This window comes from Cebus imitator, unplaced genomic scaffold (genome assembly GCF_001604975.1).
Source record: "Cebus imitator isolate Cc_AM_T3 unplaced genomic scaffold, Cebus_imitator-1.0 Scaffold343, whole genome shotgun sequence".
Classification (NCBI taxonomy): Eukaryota; Metazoa; Chordata; class Mammalia; order Primates; family Cebidae; genus Cebus; species Cebus imitator.
Genome location: NW_016107658.1, coordinates 2,453,640 through 2,478,208, shown reverse-complemented (window position 1 = coordinate 2,478,208; position 24,569 = coordinate 2,453,640). Strand labels below are relative to the sequence as shown.

The 24,569-nt window shown below is 34.4% G+C and overlaps 1 pseudogene; it reads right to left on the bottom strand.

The window, feature by feature from the left end:
* Window positions 1–3,125: 3,125 nt before the first annotated feature.
* Window positions 3,126–24,569, bottom strand: part of LOC108287422 — a 28,677-nt pseudogene continuing 7,233 nt past the window's right edge.

Sequence of the window (24,569 nt, the reverse complement as noted above, 5' to 3'; positions counted from 1 at the left end):
CCTCAGCTCTTGCCCTATGCACACCTGCAGGCTTAAAAGCCACCAAGGATTATGGCTTACACCGTTTGTAGCAGTGGACTGAGATGTATCTGGGGCCCCTTTAGCCTAGGCTGGAGCTAGAATGGCTGGGATGCAGGAAGAATTGTCCCAAGGTTGTGCAGGTCAGTGGGTCCCTGGGCCTGAAGCCTGGCCCATGAACCCATTCTTCCCTCCTAGGCATCTATGCCTGAGATGGGAGGGGATGCTGCAAAGGTCTCTGAAATGCCTTTCAGGCATTTTTTCCTATCGCCTTGGCTACTAACGGTTAACTCCTATTTACTTATGCAAATTTCTGCAGTCAGATCAAATTTCTCTCAAGAAAATGGGATTTTCTTTTTTACAACACAGCCAGGCTGCAAATTTTTAATCTTTCACACTCTGCTTACCTTTTCAATATAAGTTCTAGTTTCAGATTATCTCTTTGCTCACACATAATATGCTGTTAGAAGCAGCTAGATCACCTCTTGAATGCTTTGCTGATTAAAAATTTCTTTCACTATGTACCCTAAATCATCAACTTTAAGTTCAAAGTTCCAGGACAGGGGCACAATGCCTCCAAGTTGTTTACTAACACATAAAAATAGTGACACTTGTCCCAGTTTTTAATAAGTTTCTCACCTCCATCTGAGACCACCTCAGCCTGGACTTCCTTGTATGAATCACTATCTGAATTTCGGTCACAATTTAACAAGTGTCTAAGAAGTTCCAAACTTTCCCTCATCTTTCTGTCTTCCTCTGAGCCTTCCAAATGGTTCCAATCTCTGTCTATTACCCAGTTCTAAAGCTGTTTCCACTTTTCCAGGTATCTTTATAGCAATGCCTCAATTTCAGGTCCTAATTTTCTATATTAGTCTATTCTGACATTGCTATAAAGAACTACCCAAGTCTGGGTGATTTATAAAGAAAAGTTGTTTAGTTGGTTCATAGTTCCACAGGCTGTACAGGAAGCATGGCCGAGGAGGCCTAAGGAAACTTATAATGATGGTGGAGGGTGAATGGGAAGCAGGCACTTCCTACATGACTGGAACAGGAGGAAGAGATTGAAGGGGTAGGTGCCACCAGACCCTGTCTCCAACTGGAATTACAATTCAACATGAAATTGTGATGGGGACACAGCCAAATCAGATTAGTTGGCATACAGAAATGATACTGATTTTCTATATTGATTTTGTATCCTGCAACTTTACTGAATTTGCTTCTCAGTTCTAATAGTTTCTTGGTGGAGTCTTGAGGTTTTTCCAAATATAAGATCATATTATCTGCAAACAAGGAAAATTTGACTTCTTCCATTCTAATTTGGATGATCTCTATTTCAGTCTTTTGTCTGAATTATCTAGCCAAGACTTCCAATACTATGTGGAATAACAGTGGTGAAAATGGGCATTTTTGTCATGCTCCAGATATTAGAGGAAAGGCTTTCAGTTTTTCCTCATTCAGTATGAAACCATCTGTGGTTCTGTCATATGTGGCTTTCATTATAATGAGATATGTTTCTTCTATACCAGCTTTTTGAGTGTTTTATTCATGAGGGAATGTTGAATTTTATCAAATGTTTTTTCAGCATCAATTGATGTGATTATATGGTTTTTATACTTCACTCTATTGATATGACATATCACATTGATTGATAAGAATATGTTGAAACATTATTGCATCCCAGGGATCAATCCTACCTGGTTATAACGAACAATCATTTTAATGTATAATTGTATTCAGTTTTCTAGCATTTTGTTCAGGTTTTTCTTGCATAAATGTTCATCAGAGATACTTGCTTGTGGTTCCCTTTGTTTGAGGTGTCTTTTTTGGATTTTTGTATCAGGGTTAATACTGGCTTGCAAGAATGAGTTTAGAGGTATTCCCTCCTCCTCCATCTTTCAGAATAGTTTGAGTGGAAATGGTATTAGTTATTCATTAAATGTTCGTTAGAATTCAGCAGTAAATCTATTGGGTCTTGGGCTTTTCTATAATGGGACACATTTTATTATGGATTCAATCCTGTTGCTTGTTATTGGTCTTTTCAGATTTGGGGCTTTTTCTAGTACAATCATGGTAGTTTGTATGTGTCTAGGAATTTCTCCATTTCTTCTAGATTTTTCTAATTATTTGCATATAGTTGCTCATAGCCGCTAATTATCCTTTGACTTTCTATAGTACCAGTTGTAATGTCTACTTTTTTTATTTCTGATTTTACATTTTCAGATCTTCTCTCTATTTTCATTTCAATTGGTTTTTGGGGAACTGGTGGTGTTTGGTTATATTAATAAGTTATTTAGTGGTGATTTCTGATATTTTGGTGCACCTATCACCCGAACAGTGAACACTGTACCTGATGTGTAGTCTTTTATCCCTCATACCCCACCACTCTTTCCCTCAAGTCCCTAAAATCTATCATATCATTATTATGCCTTTCATCCTTATAATTCAGTACCATCTCATAAGTGAGAACATATGATGTTTGGTTTTCTATTCCTGAGTTACTTCACTTAGAGTAATAATCTCCAATTTCATCTAGGTTGCTGTGAACACCATTATTTCATTCCTTTTTAATATTTTGATGGAAATTGCATTAAATTTGTAGATTGCTTTTGGCAGTATGGTCATTTTTACAATATTGATTCTACTCATCTATGAGCATGGGATGTGTTTCCTTTGGTTTGTGTCATCTATGATTTCTTTCTTTTTTTTTTTTCACGGAACAAGGTGTGGTTTTATTTTCTGGAAGAATCTTTTAAAATATAGAACAGATAAAACACATCTCAACACTACAATCTGCCAGCATTCCTTGTTTTTATAAGATGCATACTAGACCATAAGATGATGCAGCAAAGAGTCTGAGAAAGTACTTACTATAATTTCAATTATCTTAAATTTGTTGAGACTTGTTTTGTGGCCTATCATATGGTCTATCTTGGAGAATGTTCCATGTGCTGATGAATAGAATGTATATTCTACAGTTGTTGGGTAGAAGTTCTGTAAATATCTGTTAAGAGGATTTAGTTGACAGGAAAAAAAAAAAAAAAGAAAAAGAAAAAGCAGATCTCAGGGAAGCCTGGGCTAACCAAAATAGTGAGCTACATCCCTGAACACTAGAGCAGTACTTGTCTTTTCAGATCCTCATACGTCTTCTTATTTTACATCATTCCCACTTGAATCTTCATATTCTTTCTCAGTGTCAGGCTGCCATCATTCTGAAGCTTTCTGCAATTTCAGTTTGGCCCACAAGGAGACAGTATCTTCAAACCGTGTCACATTTGCAACGTGAGCAGTATTTGGGACACCCAAACACCTCACACTATAAGCATGATGCCTTTCAGCAAAGTGTTGCTAGAAGTCTTCTATAGGTGTAGTTTCCACAAATCTCACGGTTATAGTTGATATTCAGTTCATGAAGCTCATACAGCCAACAGGGAATGGGTTTGCCATCCCAACCAAGTGGCAGGATTTGGGGGTTGTAAATGATCTCATTCTCTTCATCTTCACTCTCACTCTCACTGATCTGCTCTTCTTCCTCTTCTTCCTTTTCTTCTGTATTTGCTTGCTTGCGTTGTCCATTTTCATGAGTTAGATGTGACTGTTCCCTGAGAATCTCTATGTATTCATATACCTGGGCTCTAGAAAAGCAATATCTTTATTCCTCTCGGTGCCCACTTGGTGCCTTTTGACTTTGCATTTTTGGCAAACAAAGAGGTATCAAGTGAGTACAGGGACTTTCCTTTGGTGGTGAATAGTCTTGGCTCACTCTTCTAGGGTCTTGCCACATTTCAAGCCTAAAGCTAAGAGAGCATATTTCAATCTGTCCAAACCCAGAGAGGCCAACTCCTCCCAGGAGGAGAATGTGGTAAGGTCAAGATGGGCTCCAGCATGAGTGAGAGCACTGCTTGTTTCTTGGAAAGGTCCCATTCTCAAATTTCTCCTCAAACTCAGCCTGACTCCTCCCAAAAAAGTTTATTCTCATCTTGGAGAGGCTTCACTCTATCTGTGTAATCCTGAAGTTACTCAAGCAGTGTCTCTAGGTATCTCTTAAACTCTGCATTCTTCCTGTCTTTAGGAATGTCAAATAATTGGTCAAATATGGACGGGCATGTGATATAATCCAGCTTCTCAGATGCCTTCAGGTTAATGTACTTGAGATAACAGTCATAGATATTGAGGTAGTGATTTCCTTGTTTAGGTCTTTAACCTTTTTGCATAAACATATTCCTAAGTATTTTAATTTCTTTGCAGTCATTGTAAAAAGTGTTGAGTTCTTGATTTGATTCTCAGCTTGGTTGCTTTTGGTGTATAGCAGGGCTACTGATCTGTGTACATAAATTTTGTATCCTAAAACTTTGATGAATTCATTTGCCAGTTCTAGGGGCTTTTTAGATAAGGTCTTTAGGGTTTTCCAGGTGTACAATCATATCATCATCAAACAGCAACAGTTTGACTTCCTCTTTACCAATTTGGATGCCTTTGATTACTTTCTCTTTTCTGACTGCTCTGGCTAAAACTTCCAGTACTATGTTGAATAGAAGTGGTTAAAGTGGGCATCATTGTCTTGTTTCAGTTCTCAGGAGAAGGCTTTTAACATTTCCCTACTCAGTATAATGTTGGCTGTAGGTTTGTCATAGATAGCTTTTATTATCTTGAGATATGTCCCTTCCATTCTGATTTTGCTGGGGGTTTTAATCACAAAGGGCTGCTGGATTTTGCCAATGTTTTTTCTGTATCTATTCAGATGATTATATGGTTGTTGTTTTTAATTCTGTTTATGTATTGTATCACATTTCTTGACGTCCACATGTTAAACTACCACTGCATTCCTGGTATAAAACCCACTTCATCATGGTGTATAATCTTTTTAGTATGTTGTTGGTTTCAGTTAACTAGTATTTTGCTGAGAACACTTGCATCTATGTTCATCTGGGATATTGGTCTGTAGTTTATTGTTTTTGTTATGCCCTTTACTTATTTTAGCATTTGGGTGATACTGGTTTCACTGAATTCTGTGTTATCATTTGTAATATCCCTGGCTTCATTTCTAATTGAGCTTATTTGGATTTTCTTTCTTCTTTTCTTGGTTGACCTTGCTAATTATCTATCAATTTTACATATAGCTTCAAAGAACCAGCTTTTTGTTTAATTTATCTTTTGTATTTTTTTGTTTCAATTTTATGTAGTTCTGTTTTGATCTTGGTTATTTCTTCTCTTCTGCTGCGTTTGGGTTTGTTTTCTTCTTGTTTCTCTAGTTCTTTGAGGTGTGACATTAAATTGTCTATTTATGCTCTTTCAGACTTTTTGATGTAGGCACTTAATGCTATGAACTTTCCTCTTAATACTACTTTTGCTGTATGTCAGAGGTTTTGATAGGGTCTGTTACTATTATCGTTCAGTTTAAAGGATTTTTCCATTTTTATCTTTATTTCATTGTTGACCCAATGGTCATTCAGAACTAGGTTATTTAATGTCCATGTATTTTCATGGTATTAAAAATTCCTTTTGGAGTTAACAAATTTATTTTACTGTGGTCTGAGAAAGTATTTGCTATAATTTCAATTATCTTAAATTTGTTGAGATTTTTTTGTGGCCTATCATATGGCCTATCTTGGAGAATGTTCCATGTGCTGATGAATGGAATGTATATTCTGCAGTTGTTGGGTAGAATGTTCTGTAAATATCTGTTAAGTCCATTTGTTCTAGGGAATAGTTTAAGTCCATTATTTCTTTGTTGATTTTTTTTCTTGATCACCTGTTTAGTGCTGTCAGTGAAGTATTGAAATCTCCCACTATTATTGTGTTGTTATCTATTTTATTTTTTAGTTCTGGTAGTAATGGTTTTATAAATTTCCACACATTTACCTTAAATTTGAGTGAGTCCTAATGTGAAAGGATAGTCTCTTGAGGGCAGCAGATACTTGGTTGGTGAATTCTTATCAATAGTGTCATTCTGTATCTATTAAGTGGAGCATTTAGGCTACTTAGATTTGTGGTTAGCATTGAGATGTCAAGTATTATTCTCTTCATTATGCTATTTGTTGCCTGATTATCTTTTTTTCATTATGTAATTGTTTTATAGGTCCTATGAGATTTAGTTTTAAGAAGATTCTATTTTGGTGTTTTTCCAAAATTTGTTTCAAGATTTAGAGCTACTTGTAGCAGTTATTGTGGTGCTGGCTTGGTAGTGGCAAATTCTCTCAGCATTTGTCTGTCAGAAAAAGACTGTATTTTTCCTTCATTTATGAAGCTTAGTTTTGCTGGATATAAAATTCTTGGCTGATAATTGTTTTATTTAAGAAGGCTAAAGATAAGATCCCAATCCCTTTTAGGTGACAGGATTTTTACTGAGAAACCTGCTGTTAATCTGATAGGGTTAAAAAAAAAATAGGTTACTTGATTATTTTGCCTCATAGCTATTAATATTCTTTTCTTCCTTCATCTTGACTTTATATAACCATGATGACTATGTGCCTAGGCAATGATCTTTTTGCAATAAATTTCCCAGGTGTTCTTTGAGTTTCTAGAATTTGGATATGTAGATCTGCAGCAAAACTGGAGAAGTTTTCCTCAATTATTCCCTCAAATATGTTTTTCTTACTTGTAGATTTCTCTTCTTTCTCAGGAACACCAATTCTAATGTTTGATCATTTAACATTATCCCAAACTACTTGGAGGCTTTGGTCATTTTTAAAATTCTTTTTTCTTTGATTGCGTTAATTCAAAAGGCTTGTCTTTGAGCTCTGAAGTTCTTTCTTCTACTTGTTCTATTGCTGAGACTTTCCAGTGCATGTTGCAATTTTCTAAGTGTCTCCTTCATTTCCAGAAGCTGCGATTATTTCTTATTTATTCTATCTTTTTCTCTGGAGGCATTTCCATTTATACCCTGTATCATTTATTTTTTTATTTATTTTACATTGGACTTCCTTGGTCCTTCCTTGATTGGCTTAATAGTTGACTTTCTGAAGTATTTTTCTTGCAATTCAGAGATTTTATCTTAATTTGGATCCATTGCTGGTGAGCTAGTATGATTTTTTGGGGGGTGCTAAAGAACCTTGTTATGTCATATTACTGAAAATTGTTTTTCTTGTTTCTTTTCATTTGGGTAGATTATGTCAGAGGGAAGATCTTGGACTCAAGGGATGCTGTTTATATTCTTTTGTCCCATGGGGTGTTCCCTTAAGGTGGTTCTCTCCCCTTTCCCCTATGGATAGAGCTTCCTGAGAGTCAAACTTCTGGATGGTTATTTCTCTTTTGAATATATAGCCACCCAGTGAAGCTACTGGGCTCCAGGCTGGTACTGAGGAGTGTCTGCAGAGTCCTTTCGTGTGATCAGTTTTCAGGTCTCTCAGCCATGGGTACCAGCACCTTCTCCAGTGGAGGTAGCAGGGAATTGAAGTGGACTCTATGAGGGTCTTAGGTTGTATTTTTGTTAAATGTGCTGGCTTAGTGTTGGTTGGCCTCCAGCCAGCAGGTAGTGCTTTCAAGAATGCATCTACTGTGGTAGCACAAGGAGGATCGGGCTGTGGGCAAAGCCATAGGGCTCCCAAGAGATTATGTTCTTTGTCTTCAGATTTCCTTGGCTGTCCCACAGAGTCTGCAGTGGGAATACAACTCCTTCGAAGGCTCTGTGTATACTCTAGGCTTTCCTGGTATGTTCTTGTGGTAGATCTTGGAGCAAAAGTTCACAGTGTTGGACTTCAAATACTGCTCTGTCCATCCAAGTGGGAGTTGCAAGCTAGTCTTGCCTCTTAGCTACCATTTTCCTACAAGTGAATCTTCTTTTTTTTTCTTAGTCTAGCTAAAGGTTTGTCAATTTTCTTTAACTTTAAAAAAACAACTTTTTATTTTATTGATCTTTTATAATGTTTTCTTCATTTCAAATTTATTTATGCTCTGATATTTATTTATTTTTCTTCTACTACTTTTGGGTTTGGTTTGTTTTTGCATTTCTAGTTCTTTAAGATGCATTGTTAAATTGTTTGAAGTTTTTACTCTTTTCTCATGTAGACACTTACAGCTATAAATTTCAATTTTAGTATTGCTTTTGCTGTATCCCGTAGGTTTTTTGTATGTTGTGTTTCCGTTATCATTTGTTTCAATAAATTTGTCAATTTTCTTCTTAATTTCTGTTTTGATCCACTGGTCATTCAGAAGCATATTGTTTAATTTTAAATGTATTTCTATAGGCTAAAAACTTCCCCATTTTATTAATTTCTAGTTTTATTTTATTGTGTCCAGAGAAGATGCTTGATAGTACTTCAATTTTTTTGAATGTTATAAGACTTGTTTCATCCCAGAACTTTGGAAGGCCAAGACAGGTGGATTACCTGAGGTTGGGAGTTCAAGACCAGACTGACCAACATGGAGAAACCCCATATCTACTAAAAATACAAATTAGCCAGGTGTGATGTTGCATGCCTGTAGTCCCAGCTACTCAGGAGGCTGAGGCAGGAGACTTGCTTGAACCCGGGATGCAGAGGTTGCAGTGAGCTGAGATCATGCCATGCACTTTAGCCTAGGCAATAAGAACTAAACTCTGTTGCAAAAAAAAAAAAAAAAAAAAAAAAAAAAAAGGCTTGTTTTATCATCTAACATGTGGTTTATCCTTGAGAAGAATTCATGTGAAGAGGAAAAGAATGTGCATTCTGCAGCTTTTTGATAAAATGTTCTGTAAATATCTTAGATCCATGTGATCCATAATGCAGATTAAGTCTGATGTTTCTTTTTTAAATTATTTTCTTTCTGGAAGATCTGTTCAATACTGAAAGCAGGAGGGAGTGCAAATTGAGGCAATCACATTGATTAATAATTTGATATTATCAAATAAATTTGAAAATATGTTTAGTCTATAAGCCAGATATTTTGGTTATAGATATACATCCTTGATTAACTCTTTGTACCTGTATACCTGGAGATCTATACAAGGATACAAATTGTAAACATGGAAAATTGGAGAACAAATAAATAAATTATGGTTTACTTAATTGACAAACTACCTGACTCACTTGTAATGAATGAATTTAATCTAAATGTATCAATAAAGGTAGTAATCAAAACATAATTTTGAATAAAATCCAAGTTGCAGGAAAAAATGTGAACTGTGATAACATTTCTATAGTTTTTAAAAATATATATAGCAGGTCAAGTGTGTTGGCTCATGCATGTAATTCCAGCATGTTTGAAGGCTGCAGTGGTAGGAGATTGCTTAAGGTCAGTAATTTGTGTCCAGCCTTGGCCACATAAACAAGACACAATCTCTTCAAAAAACTTAAGAAAAAAAAATAGGCAGACGTTGTGTATGACTTTAGTCCTAGCTACTTGGAAGGCTGAGGCAAGAAGATTGTTTGAGCCCAGGAGCTCTCCTGGGTCTCTAGCTTTTCAAATCACCTTAGAGATCTTGGGATTTGCCAGTTTTTTTTAATGGCATGAATAATTCCTTAAAAAAATAATATTCCACTGTTTCTCTCTCTCCCTCTCTCAGAATGTACAATGACATCTGAGAGAGAGTGTGTGCAAATTCAGAGAGAAAGTAAAAGCTATAGATAGATATGGCTAGCTATCTATATTTAATCGAAACCTCTCTATGTATTAGGTTTCTCTAGAGGAACAAAATTAATAGGATAGATATGATTATTTAATACTTAATAAACTCCCCATATATATATATATATATATATATGGCACTTATAGCTATAAATTCTACTTTTAGTATTACTTTTGCTGTATCCCATAGGTTTTGGAATGTTGTATTTCCATTATCATTTGTTTCAACACATTTTTAGGCACTTATAGCTATAAATTTCACTTTTAGTATTGCCATATATATATATATAAAATTTTATATATATATAAAATTTTAGTATTGCTATATATATATATGTAGAGAACATACATTTGCAACAAGTAGAGAACATACACTCTTCAGTTACACAAGGAAGTTTTACGAATTATATATCTGTACATATAATATATATTAAAGGGAAGTTTATTAAGTATTAATTAATCACAAGGTCACACAATAAGCCATCTGCAAGCTGAGGATCAAGGAAAGCCAGTCTGAGTCCCAAAATTGAAGAACTTGGAGTCTGATGTTCTAGGGCAAGAAGCATCCACATGGGAGAAATTTATAGGCTGAGAGACTAGACCAGTCTAGTCTTCACATTTTTCTGCCTGCTTTTTATCCTAGCTATGCTAGCAGCTAGGATAAAATTGGATGGTACCCACCCAGATTAAGGGTGGGTCTGCCTTTCCCAGCCCACTGATTCAAATGTTAATCTCCTTTGGCAACACCTTCACAGACATACCCAGGATCAATACTTTGCATCCTTTGATCCAATTAAGTTGATACTCAGTATTAATCGTCACACTCTCTCTTTATATAGAGAGATTGATAGCTATAATCTCTCCTGTTGGTTCTCTTTCTCTAGAGAATCCTGACTAATACAGTAGGACATATGACATGATCATGAGAGAACATGCTTCAGGGGAAGTAGGGAGGGAGGATTATGAGCCTGGTTAGAAGAACAGCAAAATTCCAACTTTTTTTAATGATCTTTACTTCCAAATAAAATATTGAAACAAAAATTTAAAAAGTTAACTTTTATATTATGCAAGAATATTTTATATTATCCTCTGTATATTTCTGGATTTTAAACTTTTTCTTAAAAATGTTTCTCCACATAGTGTTTTCATTAATATTACATTATAAATATTCTGTAATTTTCTTTGAAAATTTTTATTTAACCTGTAAGTTACTTAGCAGTGCATTGTGGGATTTCAAAAATTCTTAAATGTTAGCTTCTAATTAATTTACATCATGTTTAGTGATTTTGATGCGCAGGTTACCTATTTTTAGAATTTTGTTAAAATATTCTGATATATACTCAAATTTGTAACTCTTCCTTGTGTAACTGAAAAGAGTGTATGTTCTCTACTTGTTGAGCATTTGATAAAGTTCATTATATTTGCATTTCTAATATTCTATTTATTTACTAATTCTTGTTTATCTGAGCCATCAGTTTATAATGGCACTGTGATAACATTACCTACTATTTGTGTGTGTGTGTGTGTGTGTGTGTGTGTCTGTCTGTCTGTCTGTCTGTGTCTGTGTTCAGGCTATCCATGGATCCAGAATTATTTTATCCTGTTTCTCTGTGAACAGCAGGATATTTCCCTTATGCATAGTCTAAGCTCATCATTTTGACAATATTTCAAGTAGTAGAATAAAGGAAAGGGGGAAGAAGTGGGATGTTTACTAACTTTAAGTATACATCTCAGAAATTTCACATCTTACTTCTTCTCATGTCTTTAGCCCAAACTTTGTTATGTGGCCACACATAGATGTAAATGAGACTGAAAAAGTCAGACTTTATTCGTAAAAAGCATGTGTGGAGCTCACATTAGTGGTAGTAACACTAAGAGAGATGAAAATCTAGAATTTAAGTATCAACTACCAGAGTCTGTTGCAGTCATTTCGGTCAAGAGTTAACTGCTGTGATGAAGCAATGGCAACTGCTTTTAGTATTTTTGTCTTTTAGCTCAAGTAGAATTCCAGAGAGGGAGCTACTAATTGCACAGTATGTACTCATTGTTTTGCTAGGGGTGTGGGTGTAGGTAGATGCTGGTTTCTTTCACACCAGATTGTGTCTAGTGGGGAAGAGGAAATTGATCAAAATGAAATCGGAGGGCTCTTAGAAATAATAAATGGATACTAATCAATTAATTCCAAGTGATATCTAATATAAGAACAGATAAAGTTCATTCAATCATAAAAAAGTTTGTTAAGCTACTACTATTCACCAGGGATGATGCTCTATGCTAAAAAAAAAATTAAAGTGCCACTTCTCTGGTCATAAATCTTACAATCTAATTCAGAAGCTCATGGTTCTACAATATAAGGAATTTTATAAATATAAATAACTGATAATATGAATAAATTGGCTATGCATAATATCTGGCACAATGTAACCTCTCTAACCATTTTATAAAGCCTGTAGGGAAAAAACCACTTGGGATTACTAGAAAATTCAGCTGACTCGATCCCTGAGCATTATTTCCTCTGCAAATCATTAGTTATTGTAGAGGGATTTTTTTTTGAAATATACACACTATATATTTTGCAGTAATTTTTTGATTTTTTAAAATTTTGAAATAGATTGAGTTACAGGAAGTTGCAAAACTGGTACATCAAGCTTCATTTCCTCGAATGATAATAACTTACAAAATCACATTATATTGTTTGGGTTTCTTTTCGTAAAACATATTTTTATTGCCCAGGGTACATATGTACAAACGTACACCTTAGCTGTACTATTCAATTTTCCTCTTATCTATTTTTCTCTGGCAAATTTTAATTACATTAGCTGGCATGGTCAGGAATGCAAAAGATGCATATTATATTTCCTAGTTATTAAGAGTTTTAAAAAGAAAATAAGTTAGTATGACTTAGTTGTTCAGCCTGCAGCTTTTCCATTTAGTGTGCTCTCTCTCTCTCTCTCTCTCTCTCTCTCTCTCTGTGTGTGTGTGTGTGTGTGTGTGTGTGTGTAGACACAGAGAGAAAAAGATAGTTCATAAGCATCAGTCTTTCATACCCTTCTCTAGTTTTTGAAATACATTTTTACCTAGTTTTTGGAATAATGTTATTTCTTTTTCTTAAACACAAACAACAATATGTAAGAGAAAATTATTTCAGTTGGAACGTTATAGGGATAGATGTTATAAAATACCTAAATTTAATTTGTGCCTGCTCAATAGTTTGTGTGCTCCCAAGAGTTACCAAGAAAACAATTATTTATGCTTAGACTAAAATGAATAAAGGGATATTGGCTTACTGACTAAATAATCACAGTGAACAACCTACCGTGTTTGAGTAAACCAAAGTCTGTGCCAGCAAGTATGGCTAAGATAATGAATTAGATACCTGTGTGTTCACTGACTCCCTCACCACTTCACTAACTCACATACCGAGGGTGTGACTGGCAGAATAATGAAACCATAAAATCTGACCTTTTAAAAAATTTTCCATAGTTTTTGGGGAACAGGTGGTGCTTGATTACATGAGTAAGTTCTTTAGTGGTGATTTGTGAGATTTTGGTGCACCCAGCACCCAGCCAGCATACATTGCACCCTATTGGTAGTCTTTTATCGCTCACTCTCTCCGCACCTTTTTTTCCTGAGTCCCCAAAGTCCATTGTGTCATTCTTATCCCTTTGCATCTTCATAGCTTAGCTTCTACTTATGAGTGAGAACATACAATATTTGATTTTCCATTTCTGAGTTATTTCACTTAGAATAACAGTCTCCAGTCTCATCCAGGTCACTGTGAATGCCATTAATTCATTCCTTTTTAGGGCTATGTAGTATTTGACCTTATATATGAACCACAGTTTATTTATCCATTCATTGATTGATGAGCATTTGGGTTGGTTCCACATTTTTGTAATTGCAAATTTTGCTGCTCTAAATGTGTGTAAAAGTATCTTTTTCATAGAATGGCTTCCTTTCTTCCGGGTAGATACCCGGTAGTGAGATTAATGGATCAAATAGTATTTCTACTTTTAGTTCTTTAAAGAATCTCCACACTGTTTTCCATAGCCCATAGTAGTTGCGCTAGATTACGTTCCCATCAGGAGCATAGAAGTGTTCCCTGTTCACCATAGCCATGTCAATATCTGCTTTTTTCTTTTCTTTTTTTTTTTTTTTTTTTTTCTTACAGGAATAAGGTGATATCTTACTATGGTTTTGATTTCCACTTCCCTAATCATTAGTGATGCTGAGCATTTTATCTTGTGTTTGTTGGTCATTTGTATATCTTCTTTTGAGAATTGTCTATTCAGGTCCTTAGCCTACTTTTTGCCATCAAAAATAAGTGTGTGTTTTTTTTTTTCTTGTTGATTTGTTTGTGTTCATTGTAGATTTTAGATATTAGTCCTTTGTCAGATGTATTGATTGGGAAGATTTTTTTTCTCACTCTGTGGGTTGTTTGTTAACACTGCTGACTATTACTTTTGCTATACAAAACTTTTTTAGTTTAATTAATTACCAGCAATTTATCATTGTTTTTAATTGCATTTGCTTTTGTGTTCTTGGTTATGAAATTCTTGCCTAAGCCAATGTCTAGAAGGGTTCTGCCTATGTTATCTTCTTGAATGTTTATAATTTCAGGTCTTAGATTTAAGTCCTCAATCCATCTTGAATTGAGTTTTATATAGAGTGAGAGATGAGGGTTGAGGTACATGCTCCTACATGTGGCTAGTGAATCATTCCAGCACCATTTGCTAAAAAGGGTGTCCTTTCTCGCTTTATGGTCTTGTTTGCTTTGTTAAAGATCACTTGGCTGCAAGTATTTGGGTTTATTTCTGGGTTATCTATTCTGTTCCATTGGTCTGTGTGCCTATTTTTATACCTGTACCATGTTGTTTTGATGACTACAACCTTATAGTATAGTTTGAAGTCAGGTAATGTGATGCCTCCAGACTTGTTCTTTTTCTTTAGAGTTGCTTTGGCTATGTGGGCTCTTTCTTGGTTCCACTTGTAGTTGAGAATTGTTTTTTCTAATTTTGTGAAGAATGATGCTGGTATTTTGATGGGAATTGCGATAAGTTCATAGATCACTTTTGGCGGAATGATCATTTTCACAATATTAATTCTACCCATCCATGAGCATGAAATGTGTTCCCATTTGTTTGTGTCATCTGTAATTTCTTTCAGCAGTATTTTGTAATTTTTCTTGTAGAGGTCTTTCATCTCCTTGATTAGGTATATTCCTAAGTATTTCAATTTTTTTTACAGATATTGTAAAGGGGTTCAGTTCTTGATTTGGACCCTCACCTTGATTCAAGACTCCACATAATAAAAAGAGTCAATTCAGCATGAGGGTATAACAGTTGGAAACATGTATGCAGCCAACACTGGAGCACTGATACACACACACACACACACACACACACACATAATATTATTAGAGATAGAGATATAGAACGCATTACAATAATAACTGGAGACTTCAAGACCTTATTGTCAGCATTGGGCAGGTCTTCCAGACAAAAAATCAACAAAGAAACAATGCACATAATCTGCATGAGAAAAAATAGATCTAATAATATTTACAGAATATTTTATCCAATGCCTGAGTCATTCACATTTTTTTCTTCAGCACACAAATCATTCTCAAAGATAGGCCATACACAGGTCACAAAACAAGTCCGAAAAGATTCAAAAATTAAAATAATGTCAAGCATTTTCTCTGACCACAATGAAATAAAACTAAGCATCAATAAGAGGAATTTTAGAAAACATACAAACACATGGGAATTAAATAATCTGCTCCTGAATGACCAGTGGATCAATGAAAAAATTAACAATGAAATTTAAAAATTTTTGAAACAAATGATAATGGAAATAAAACATACCAAAACCTATAGGATTCAGTGAAAACTGTAGTAAGAGAACACGTGATAACTATAAGAGCCTACATCAAAAAATTTGAAAAACTTCAAATGAATAACCTAATGATGTATTTTAAAGAACTAGAAAAGTGGCCGGTCACGGTGACTAGCTCTTGTAATCCTAGCCCTTTGGGAGGCCGAGGCATGTGGATCACCTGAGGTTGGGAGTTTGAGAACAGCCTGACCAACATGGAAAAACCCCGTCTCTACTAAAAATACAAAAAATTAGCCAGGCATGGTGGCACATGGCTGTAGTCCCAGCTACTCGGGAGGCTGCGGCAGGAGAACTGCTTGAATCTGGGAGGCGGAGGTTGCCGTGAGCCGAGATCGTGCCATTGCACTCCAGGCTGGGCAACAAGAGCAAGACTTCATCTAAAAAAAAAAAAAGTACTAGAAAAGTAAGAGCAAATCAAACCCAAAATTAGTAGAAGAAAGAAAATAATAAACATCAGAGGAGAAATACATGACATTGAAACAAAGAATACAAAAGATCAAAGGAATAAAAATCCGTTTTTTGAACGGATAAGTAAAATTGGCAAATCCTATTCAGACTAAGAAAAAAAGAGAGAAGATCTAAATACAATCAGAGTTGAAAAAGGAGACATTTCAACTGAGACCTCAGAAACTTAAGGGATCATCAGCAGCTACTGTGAGCATCTATATGCCAATAAATCGGAAAATCTGGAGGAAATGGATAAGTTCTTAGACACACACAACCTATCAAAATTGAAAAAAATCCAAAATCTGAAGAGACCAATAACAAGTAATGAGATCAAAGCTGTAATAAAAAGCCTTCCAGCAAAGAATGTCTAGGACCCCATGGCTTCACTGCTGAATTCTACCAAATTGCTAAAGAAGAACTAATACCAACCTATTCAAACTATTCCAGAAAAATATTGGAAAGAATACTTCCAAGCTTATTCAATGAGGCCCACATTCCACAACCAAAAAAAAAAAAAAAAAAAAAGATACATCAAAGAAAACTACAAGCATGTATCTCTGATGAATACTGATGCAATAAAACCTGAACAAAATACTAGCAAACCAAATTCAATAATACATTAAAAAGATTATTCATCATGACCACGTGTGATTTATTCTAGGGATGCAATAATGGTTCAACATATGCAAATTGATTAATGTAATAAGTTATATCAACAGAATGAAGAACCTAATCCACATGATCATTTCAACTGATTCTGAAAAAATATTTTGATAAAATTCAACATGACTTCATGACAAAAATCGTCAATATACTGGGTATAGGAGAAATATATCTTAACATAATAGCAGCCATATATGACAGATCCACAGCTAGTTTCATATTAAATGAGGAAAAACTGAAAGTCTTTCTTTTAAGAGCTGGATCACCACAGATATGCCCATGTTCATCACTGTTACTAAACATAGTACTGGAAGTCTTAGCTAAGGCAATCAGACAAGAAAAAAAAGTAAAGGGCATCCAAATTGGAAAGGAAGAAGTCAAATTATCTTTGTTTACATATGATATGAGCTTGTATTTGAAAAAAAAAAAAAAAAACAAATAAGTCCAGCAAAAAGCTGTTAAAACTGATCACCAAATTTAGTTGCAGGATACAAAATCATTCAAATATCAGCAGCATTTCTACATGTCAACAGTGAGCAATCTGAAAAAATAATAAAAGAAGTAATTCCATTTACCATAAACAATACAATTAAATACATAGGAATTAGCTTATTCCCAAAAGTAAAAGATCTCTACAACAAAAAAGAAATTAAAAAAAAAAAACACTGATTAATGAAATCGAAGAAGACACAAAGAAATAGAAAAATATTCCATGTTAACAAATTGGAAGAAACAAGATTGTTAAAATGTTCATACTATGCAAAACAATCTACACATTCGATGCAATCCCTATCAAAATACCAAGGACAATAATCATAGAAATAGAGAAAACAGTCTTAAAATTTTTATGGAACCAACAAAGACCCAGAATCGCCAAAGCTAATTTGAGCAAAAAGAAGAAAACTGAATGAATTACATTATCTGACATCAAATTATGCTACAGAGGTGTAGCAAAACAGACATATAAATGAACAGAACAGGATAGAGAATCCAGAAACAAATCTGTACACCTACAGTGGAAGCATTTTTGACAAAGTTTCAAAAAACTTACATTGGTTGCTGGGGAAACTGGATATCCATATGCGGCAGAATGAAACTAAACCCCTAGCTGTTGCTATATACAAAAATCAAATAAAAATTGATTAAAGACTTAAATCTAATATCCCAAACTGTAAAACTATTTTATGAAAACATTGAAGAAAGTCTCCAGGACATTGATCTGGGCAAAAAAAATTTGAGCAATACCCCACAAGCATAGGCAACTCAAGCAAAAATACATAAATGGAATCACATCAAGTTAAAAAGCTTCTGCACAGCAAAGGAAACAATCAACAAGGTAAAGAGACAACCTACAGAATGGGAGAAAAATGTATGCAAACTACCCATCTTACAGGGGATTAATAACCAGAACATATAAGGAGCTCAGGCAACTAACTCTTTAGGAAAAAAATCTAATAATCTGATTAAAAAATGAGCAAAAGATTTGAATAGACGTGTTTTAGAAGAAGACATGCAAATAGCAAACTAGCATATAAAAGGGTGCGCAACATCATTGATTATCAGAGAAATGCAAATCACAACTGCAATGAGATAGCCTGTCACCTCAGTTAAAGTGGCTTATATCCAAAAGACACATAATAACACATGCTGGCAAAGAGGTGGAAAAAAAGGTAATGCTTGTACACTGCTGGTGGGAATGTAAATTAGTACAACCACTATGGAGAAGGGTTTGGGGGTTCATAAAAAAAACAAAAAAGAAGAGCTATGATCTTATGAGCATGTGATCCAGCAATATCACCGTAAAATATGCACCCAAAATAAAGGAAATCAGTTTATCAAAGTGATATCTGCACTCCCTTGATTGTCGCAGCACTGTTCACAATAGCCAATATTTGGAAGCAACCTAAGAGTTATAAATAGAAGCATGAATAAAGAAAATCTGATACATTTACACAATGGAATAGTATTTAGTCAAAAAAAGAATGAGATCTAGTCATTTTCAACAACATTGATGGAACTGGAGATCATTATATTTAGTGAAATGAGCCAGGCAGAGAACAACAAATTTTACCTGTTCTCACTTATTTGTAGGGGCTAAAAATTGAAACAATTGAACTCGTGGAGGTAGAGAATAGAAGAATGGTTACCAGAAGCTGGTGAAACTAGTTAAGGGGGGAGGTGGGGGTGACCAGTGGGTACGAAAAGTGATTAGAAAGAATAAACAACACCAAATACTTGATAGCACAAGTAGGGTGAATATAGTCAATAATAATTTTATTATACATTTAAAAATAACAACAATAGTTAACTGTTTTTTATAATATGAAAGAGAAACATTTGAGGGCATGGATAACCATTTACCATGATATGATTCTTGGGTGTTGCATGGCTGTGTAAGAGTATCTCATGTGTCCCCTAAGTATATACATCTATTATGTGCCCCCAAAATTAAAAATTAAAATAAGTAAACAAATAAATACATACAAAGAACTTAAGATACTTTTCATTTGAACTATTTGTGTATGATCATACTTAACATACACTTTTACACTCTTTTTTCGTATATTGTAATTTCCTTTTATTACTTGCAATTTTTATTAAAGTCTACTAACGTATGTTCTAAATACTTAGAACTACTTTGTTGTGTATATGTAATAAAGATGAAGTAAATATTTCTACATCATCTCCTCCATACAAGCAAAAGTGTTAGCAGCAGGATGACATCAAGGAGTAAATAGTCCCAGATTTCCAGGCAGCATTATGCACCAAAACAAACAATGGTTATTCAGTGAAGGTAAGAGAAACCAGGAAGAATATATCAGGTTGAGAATCAGCTATTAAGTAGATAATTAAGGAAAGAATATGAGGCAGAATTTATTTCTAATTATACTAGATGAAGGTGACTTTGTGGGGCTTGGGGAAGAGTTGACTTTGGATTACCAATTCTAGTCCTCTATATTCAGTAACTTTCTCAAATAAACTTAATTTCACTAAGACAGTGACATTCACAGTGATGCACCTTTTTGTGCTTTTTGAAGCTTCCCACAGTCAATAATAAAATACTCTGTCTTATGAGAGTCAGTGAAACTGGTCCCAGGACTATAATCCCTATGATAGCAGCTTTGTATCAGGAAAAGAGCTTGGTACCAATGTATAAGGCAGGGTCCAAGGCTGCCTCCTTTGCTCAGAATTGCATTTTTGTCTTAATTTCTAGTTATGAGCTCAAAGAATTGTAGACTTTGGTGATATTAGCTGTGAACATGAACTAAGTGATATTCAGGTGGCTAGGTGTGAATTTCTTTTTCTTTATGTACAAGTCCCTTTCTTTGTTATGAATTTTGGCACAAAAGAGGATCTACTCATTCTTTTCAGCAGCCTTTGACCATTATTAACATATTCTGCATTGTCATTTAGAGTAATACCAGGACTAATAAGAACCAAAATAATTAGTGCCTGAATTTAATTCAGTTCTTACTCTATGTTCTATGTGAGAAAGAAACAAACCACAGGAAAATAAGTCAACATCAGGGTTTTATAAGTTTTTTTAAATTTGTTTCTTCTATAGCTCTCCTGTTTTTGAGAGATCTGATTCAAAATTCTGCCCTTCTTGTACTTAAATAGAAAAACACTTTGAGTAAAATAATTATTTTCTCACATAATATAACTACCTACCAATCATTCACCTTTACAATTCATCTTTTTAGGCCCTTCTCTTCCCCCCTCATAAAACACTAATTACATTGAGAGGATATGTGCCTTAAACTGGTTATTTTCTAACATCCCAATTATTAGGTATCTACTGAGTTAACATCCAGGTTAGAACAGAAGCTGGCTAGAAAATAGGCAACTGAGTGGGTTTGGGAGCATGCGAAAAAGAAGATGCCAATGGGGGTCATGTGTATAGGAAAATAGCCAAAGGGAAGCTTGGTTTTCTTCATAGTTTTGTTGGCATCCAGGCCCTGCTTATATCAGCAAGAACTAGTATAAACAATGTTGAGTCTGCTGGGTATGCTGGCTCACACCTGTAATCTCAGCATTTTGAGAGGCCAAGCGGGGTGGATCATTTGAGCCCAGGAGTTTGTTTGAGACCAGCCTGGGCAATATGGCAAAACTCCATCTCTACAAATAATATTTAAAAAATTAGCCAGGCCTGGTGGTACATGTCTATAGTCCCAGCTACTTCATAGGCCAAGATGGGAGGATCACCTCCGCCTGGGAGGTTGAGGCTGCAGTGAGTTGTAATCATTCTACTGCATTCCAGCCTGGACAGAGTGAGACACTGTCTCAAAAACAAACAAAAAAATAAATAAAAATAAAAGGATGATCCTAAGGCTACTGATCAATCTCAACCCATTAATTTAAAAATTCAGTCTCATTGGCTAGGTAGTATTTTTTAAGGTAAAAGGATGGATACATCACTTTTAGAAAATAATTCCCAAGCCAATCCAAAAGAGACAATATAATTTGTAATGAACTTTACTAATATTGCTATTGCATTGGGGGATGGGTATATGATCTCTAACATGTTTTTTTTCTGCCACCACATAATGCATAAAATGTGTTTTCAAATATTAATTGCTTCATATGTTTCTACAGAAAATACTTTAACAAATCCTACTCAACAGCAGGTTATCATGTTCACTTTGAAACTCCATCATAAATAAGCCCTTGAAAAAAATCATACAAAGAAATTATCTATCACTGTAAAGTTTGCACTATTTTTCCCATTCAGTATTTTATTTGAAATAGAACAAATATGTCAACATCTTCCACTTTTCAGATGATGATACTGCAGCACAGACAGGTTTAGTAACTCATTCAAATTTACTTTTCTGGTAATTAATGGAATCAGAGTTCAAAATCCAAGTCTTCTGACTCCAAATTTATCCTCTTTTCCCCACACATTGAATTTTCTATTAATGATAAAGGGTGATCAGAAGAAGGAACTTCAGGGTGTTTTCTTTTTGATCAATATTATTTTTTCTAAGTTGGACCAGAGAGATAATGCCATTTTCAAAGTGAAATGGCATTCTATAAAATCTACATGCAGGGCCTTCATTAACTAACATGAACATACTCTATTTTGAAAAAGGAAAGGCTAAGCAATGAACTTTGGAACTAAAGAACAAATGAGGAGTATTGTCAGAAAGCAGCATCTATACTAATTAGTGCCCCATCCTTAACTTTATCACAAAGGTTAAGTTTAACTAGGACCCTGTCCTTGATTTCTTTTGTCATCTTGTGAAAACATCGCCTACCATACAAGCCTCTTAAATTTACACTTAATTATGAAAGTCAAGCACACTCTCATTTACTGACAGCTACTGATGCTTCTAATGAAGTCAGGTAACTTCAGTTCAAATAAACAAATAATTATGATCCACAGCAAAAGTGTAAACAAGGTTCTAATTAAATTAATGAACATGCTAACTGTTGTGATTGTCCCCTAGGACACAAAAACTTGTATTTGCTTATCAAGATTTCCACACAAAGGAAAAAAATGAATGTCCATGATGAGACAGTCAATGTCCACAGACTGGTGGGTAAGTAAAAGAGTAGAAATCACTGGCATTTCACCAGTTTATAGACTCTTTATATAGGTAGATGGATAGTTATATCCTCTTGGCCTTTGAGCAAACTGCTCAAAACAGTGATGACTAAAGGTATCTTTTCAGGCTTGCATTATACTCACTCTTTGGTGCTGGGAAAAGAGCACATGACACAGCCCTAGTCACATATTCAAGTAAAATTATTGGACTTTAAGCAAAAAAGAAGAATAAATAAATAAAAGTCTTTTGTGCAAGTAGATTTTAAAAAGAACATGGAACTTATAATGAAATGAAAATTAGATTATCATTAGAGATTTTTATAATGCTTTATGCTATAAGTAAATAGGATGACGTATTTAAGGTGCTCAAAAAAAGAAAATGAAGGCCAAGATTTTGCCTCCAGAAGAACTGATTTTAAGAGTAAAGAGCAAAAAATGTCATTAACATGCAAGAAGTTGAAGAATATCTTTTTCAGATCACTTTCTGAGAAATCTGAAAAATAAGTTTCAAACAACCAAAATTACTAGGAGAGATAGCAACATATTTACCAGTGGTGATAATTTAATACATGAGGACCTGTGGAAGTATGACTAAATAACAAAAGTATGTAAGTAGATGGTTATATATAATATCAAGGTAGATACAACACAATTGTAAAATAAAATGAAGATGATATGGGGAGATGCCATATATGAAAATTTATACATTTTCAATCATTGTATTGGGATGATAGTTTTATTCTTGTTATCCTGGGACTGTTTTTATGTCATTGGATCAAGCAAATGAGCAATTGTGTGCTGGTTTAATTCTATCATCTGCTGTGGTTTCAGAAGCAGGGCTATTCATGTGGGAAGAAGGAGATATAAAATAGTAAATAATAAATAAAAGCCTCGTATTACTGCATTAGAATTGGAAGTACTGAAATAAACTCACAAATAATCATGTACAGAGAGAGAAAACTACATGTATAAGTCACATGTAAAATTTTGACACATGCACATTTCACAAATTGTGAATATCTAATTTATATATAATGTACATTTTCTACATATTTATAATATGCAATTATACTATTACATATAACTTACATATGTTGATCCATATAACATATATAAATTATATGTATATACACATATATTATTTCCTATCTTTATCTCTAGAAAAGGTCTAGAAAAAATGGTCAACCCTGTAGTGATGATGTTGAATACAATTTTCCACTAAAATAAAACAGGGCTTTGTGGAGAAATAGCTGATTCTGTTTCTCTACACATACAAAGTCTTCTAACGAAGGATACATGAGAAGCTTATAAAATGTAATTACATCAGACAGCAAGAAAGCTATAGGAACCTACTTTGGTTCTGTCAAATTGAACTCAGGAGCAAAATTAAAGAGGCTCCTACTGGGCAAAGATGGGACAATTTGAGCTTTAATAGAACTAGTAATTAAAATGCTATGAAACCCATCAAATATATTTACATTCATAATTTCATAATGATATTAATACATAAAAATAAGTAACCTAAATAACACTTCATTTTCTGGTAAATAAAGGAAAAGACACAAGGATTTATCTTTCCTTCTCTATGAAAATTTTACCACTGGGTAACCAATTAGTATATTTGGAGCAGTTTTTCTTTATAAAAACACTAATTGCAACTAATTTAAAAAGAAATGATAGCATTAGAATATCACTATATTGCCAAGGCAATGAATTAACAAATGTAGATATTGAGCATTAGGAGCTCCTAACAACAAAAAGAGAGATAGTAGGACCTCTTGTGTCTCCTGAGGAAAAACTACAGTATGACTGGATCTTGTCAAAGAGATAAAATTTGAGTCTTATCATGCTTTTGGATCCAGTTGACAATTTTCAAGAAATACCAAAGAGAAAGGAATATATTAAACAGCACCATGAGGATGCAATGAACAAAATCTGGACTGTGGTAAACTACATGTCAAATTACTCATATTGTGCAACAGATAAATTATAAAGGACATATTTTAAATGAAGGAGAGACTTGTAGAATAAAATAGGTTTAAAGGACATATCAAGTTTAAAAAATGGTAATGACTGAACAATGATATCTACTGATGCATCTTTGGATGGTAAAAATAGAAAGAGTATGAGTAATTGTTTTACTTTTGTGGTTACTTTGGGGAGAAGTGGACAATGCGGTTATGATGAGGCATATGGAGGCTACAGAGTTGATGTCAACATTTTAATTTTTGATTTGACTGGTGGTTTACAAGGGTGTTTGCTGTATAATATTTTATTAAAGTACATTTGTTTGTGTGTAAGTTTGTTTTCTACCTCTGTTTTATTTTATATTGAAAAGGTTATTTAAAAAATGATGGCGTGCCGGGCGCGGTGGCTCACGCCTGTAATCCCAGCACTTTGGGAGGCCGAGGCGGGTGGATCACGAGGTCAAGAGATCGAGACCATCCTGGTCGAC